The following is a 5036-nucleotide window of genomic DNA, read 5'->3' on the forward strand; positions in this document are numbered from 1 at the left end:
GCAAAGGTAGAGACAGTATTGGCATGGGAACAGCCAAAGACTGTGACGGAAATCAGGAGTTTTGTTGGTTTGGCTGGATACTATCGTCGATTCATCGAGAACTTTGCCAAGATTGTTGGACCTTTGACACAACTTACGAGGAAGGACCAACCTTTTGCATGGACCGAAGCTTGTGAAACGAGTTTCCAAATGATGAAGGAACATTTGACAATGTCACTTGTACTAGTTCTGCCACAACCAGAGGAACCGTACGAGGTCTACTGTGATGCTACGCATCAAGGTTTAGGATGTGTGCTGATGCAACATCGGAAAGTTGTAGCTTATGCTTCACGACAACTGAAGACTCACGAGAAGAATTATCCAACTCATGATTTAGAGCTAGCTGCCATCGTATTCTCGCTGAAGATCTGGAGACATTACTTATACGGATGCACTTTCACTATATTCAGTGATCATAAGAGTCTGAAATATTTGTTTGACCAGAAGGAGCTGAACATGAGACGACGACGATGGATGGAATTCATCAAGGATTATGAGTTTACTTTGCAATATCATCCTGGAAAGGCTAATGTTGTTGCTGATGCCTTGAGCAGCAAGATGCATATCTCGTCAATGATGGTTAACAATCTTGATTTTAGGAGGTTGATTATGGACGAAGGTCACAAGAGCAAGTTGAGTATTCATCCTGGAATGAAAAAGATGTACCAAGACTTGAAGATGAATTTTTGGTGGCCAGGAATGAAGAGACAAGTGGCCGAGTATGTAGCTGCGTGTTTAACATGTCAGAAGGCTAAAGTGGTATCAAGAGCCAACCTCTCCCAGTACGGTGTGGTTCGAGGACGAACCAAGCAGAAGCTGGTGGGCTTGTGACACCCGGGGCTGACGAGGGCGGGGAGTGATCGCCGGTGCAGTGAGGCACGGACAAGGAGCGGCTCCTGGCAAGCTTCTAGGCGGAGGGTCACAGGAATGAGCTGATCTCACACCCGAACAAGAGGTATTCCAAGACTGTGTTGGGATGGACTATACAGTTGAGGAGGGCATAAAAGATTTGATTGGTACTACTCATAACAACAAGTTGCAACTTCTTTTCGGGAGCCCAACTGATAAGAACTCCATGGTTAAGTGTGCTTGCCTTGGAGCAATATCTTGATGGGTGACCTCCTGGGAAGTTTTCCCGGGAAGTGTGCGAGTGAGGACAAAGTGCACTGAAAAGACTCGTGTTGTTACCGTGAGGCCAGTCGTCTGATCAGGATGTTACATTGTGGTATCAGAGCTTGTCGAGTCTTTCGGGAGTCTTTGGGAAATAGGTCTTCTGTGTTAGGTTGTGTGACTCTGCAAAGAGTGAAAATTGATTGTCTGCAAGCGATTTTTCGCTTAGAATTGATTGAAGTTATTGCTTAATCATATTGTATAGTTGTGTTAGATGCTATCTTATGATGAGTACTAACTGTTTTTCTGACGTAACAGAACATGGTGAACACTAACCAACTAGCGGAGATGATGGCCACTATGGCTCAAGTTGTGACTGCACAGGCTAATGAAAGTGCTATGAGACGTGCGGTTGAGGAAGCACGTGATCAGCATCAGAGTCAGAGAGAAGTGACTCTGGATCAGAATAAGGGCTTGAATGACTTTAGGAGACAAGATCCTCCTAAGTTCACTGGTGGATCCGACCCTGATAAAGCGGATCTTTGGATCCAGGAGATTGAGAAGATTTTCGGTGTTTTGCAGACTGCTGAAGGTGCCAAGGTGGGCATGGCAACTTATCTGCTGCTGGGTGATGCTGAGTACTGGTGGAGAGGCGCCAGGGGAATCATGGAAGCCAACAATGAAGAGATTAACTGGAACTCTTTCCGAGCTGCTTTTCTGGAGAAGTATTTTCCAACTAGTGCTCGAGATGAGCGAGAGGCACAGTTCCTGACACTTCGTCAAGGGAGCATGTCTGTACCTGAGTTCGCTGCTATGTTGGAGTCTTTGGCTAAGCATTTCCAATTTTTCCATGATCATGTGGATGAACGCTACATGTGTAAGCGTTTTGTCAATGGATTGAGGCCGGATATTGAGGATTCGGTGAGGCCACTGGGAATCATGCGTTTTCAGTCGCTTGTTGAGAAAGCTACAGAAGTTGAGTTGATGAAGAATAAGAGGTTGAATCGTGCTGGAATGGGAGGACCGGTGAGATCAGGTTCTCAATATTACCAAGGAAAAGGGAGATTTCAGAACAAGAAACCATATCAACGTCCTGCTGGGAGAGGGTTTACCCCATGATCTTACCGACCTATGGCTGGTACTGCTGGTGGTTCTGGAAATCAGACTGTGAACAGGGATGTGAATTGTTTCAAGTGTGGAAAGCTGGGGCACTATGCTAATGCGTGCACAGACACAAGGCCTAAGTGCTTTAACTGTGGCAAGTTTGGACACACTGCCAGTCAGTGTAGGGCACCCAAGACTGAACTGTCTGTCAACACTGCTCGTGGAAAGCGCCCTGTCGCCAAAGCAAGAGTTTACACCATGGATGGTGAAGAGGCTGAAGGAGTTGATGGTCTGATCAGAGGGAATTGCGAGATTGACGGTAATCTCCTAACTGTACTTTTCGATTCCGGTGCAACGCATTCGTTTATTTCTAGGGAGTGCGTGACCAGACTGAAACTGCCTGTTACTGCTTTGAGCTTTGATCTTATAGTCACTACACCTGCTAAGACCCTACTTGCTAATGCTGCATGCATGTACTGTCCGGTGACATATAGAGATAGAGTCTTTTATGCTAACCTAGTATGCATAACTCTCAAGAACTTAGATGTTATCCTAGGAATGGATTGGCTATCTCATTATCATTGTCTTTTGGACTGCAACCGAAAGAGAGTGGTATTTCCTGACTCGGATCTTTTTGAGTATCTTTCCGCAAATCATATTAGCGTTTCTCTGAACGAAGGATCTCAAGAGTATTCTCTATTGCTGAACCTAGAGGGTAAAGGAAACCCGAATGTGAATGGTATTCCAATCGTGAGAGACTTCACTGATGTTTTTCCTGAAGATGTACCTGGATTGCCGCCTGTACGCGACATCGAGTTTGCTATTGACATAGTACCGGGAACAGGGCCGATTTCGATTGCACCATATCATATGGCACTTGCGGAGTTAGTGGAATTAAAGTCTCAGATCGAAGATCTTTTGTCTAAAGGATTCATTTGTCCAAGTGTTTCACCTTGGGGAGCGCCAGTTTTATTGGTGAAGAAGAAGGATGGGAGATCTAGATTGTGTGTTGATTACCGACAACTTAACAAAGCAACCGTTAAGAATAGGTATCCGTTGCCTAGAATTGATGATTTGATGGATCAACTTCGAGGAGCTGCTGTATTCTCAAAGATAGACCTGAAGTCGGGTTATCATCAGATTAGAGTAAAGACTGAGGATATACAGAAGACAGCATTCATAACTCGCTATGGACACTATGAGTATTTGGTGATGTCATTTGGAGTAACAAATGCACCTGCTATTTTCATGGACTACATGAATAGGACATTTCATGAATTCTTAGATCGATTTGTCGTAGTGTTTATTGACGACATTCTGATTTACTCAAAGGATGCTAAGGACCATGAGGAACACCCGCGCCAGGTTTTGCAAGTGCTGAGGGAGAAGAAGTTGTACGCTAACCCTTCTAAGTGTGAATTTTGGCTTGAAGAGGTTAAATTCTTAGGTCATGTAATCTCTAAAGAAGGTATAGCCGTGGATCAAGCAAAGGTAGAGACAGTATTGGCATGGGAACAGCCAAAGACTGTGACGGAAATCAGGAGTTTTGTTGGTTTGGCTGGATACTATCGTCGATTCATCGAGAACTTTGCCAAGATTGTTGGACCTTTGACACAACTTACGAGGAAGGACCAACCTTTTGCATGGACCGAAGCTTGTGAAACGAGTTTCCAAATGATGAAGGAACATTTGACAACGTCACTTGTACTAGTTCTGCCACAACCAGAGGAACCGTACGAGGTCTACTGTGATGCTACGCATCAAGGTTTAGGATGTGTGCTGATGCAACATCGGAAAGTTGTAGCTTATGCTTCACGACAACTGAAGACTCACGAGAAGAATTATCCAACTCATGATTTAGAGCTAGCTGCCATCGTATTCTCGCTGAAGATCTGGAGACATTACTTATACGGATGCACTTTCACTATATTCAGTGATCATAAGAGTCTGAAATATTTGTTTGACCAGAAGGAGCTGAACATGAGACGACGACGATGGATGGAATTCATCAAGGATTATGAGTTTACTTTGCAATATCATCCTGGAAAGGCTAATGTTGTTGCTGATGCCTTGAGCAGCAAGATGCATATCTCGTCAATGATGGTTAACAATCTTGATTTTAGGAGGTTGATTATGGACGAAGGTCACAAGAGCAAGTTGAGTATTCATCCTGGAATGAAAAAGATGTACCAAGACTTGAAGATGAATTTTTGGTGGCCAGGAATGAAGAGACAAGTGGCCGAGTATGTAGCTGCGTGTTTAACATGTCAGAAGGCTAAAGTGGTATCAAGAGCCAACCTCTCCCAGTACGGTGTGGTTCGAGGACGAACCAAGCAGAAGCTGGTGGGCTTGTGACACCCGGGGCTGACGAGGGCGGGGAGTGATCGCCGGTGCAGTGAGGCACGGACAAGGAGCGGCTCCTGGCAGGCTTCTAGGCGGAGGGTCACAGGAATGAGCTGATCTCACACCCGAACAAGAGGTATTCCAAGACTGTGTAGGGATGGACTATACAGTTGAGGAGGGCATAAAAGATTTGATTGGTACTACTCATAACAACAAGTTGCAACTTCTTTTCGGGAGCCCAACTGATAAGAACTCCATGGTTAAGTGTGCTTGCCTTGGAGCAATATCGTGATGGGTGACCTCCTGGGAAGTTTTCCCGGGAAGTGCGCGAGTGAGGACAAAGTGCACTGAAAAGACTCGTGTTGTTATTGTGAGGCAAGTCGTCAGATCAGGATGTTACAATAGCCGCAGAGGAGCGAGAAGCGGCAGCGGCGGTAGAA

The sequence above is a fragment of the Lotus japonicus genome, chromosome 5 (genome assembly GCF_012489685.1).
Source record: "Lotus japonicus ecotype B-129 chromosome 5, LjGifu_v1.2".
Taxonomy (NCBI): Eukaryota; Viridiplantae; Streptophyta; class Magnoliopsida; order Fabales; family Fabaceae; genus Lotus; species Lotus japonicus.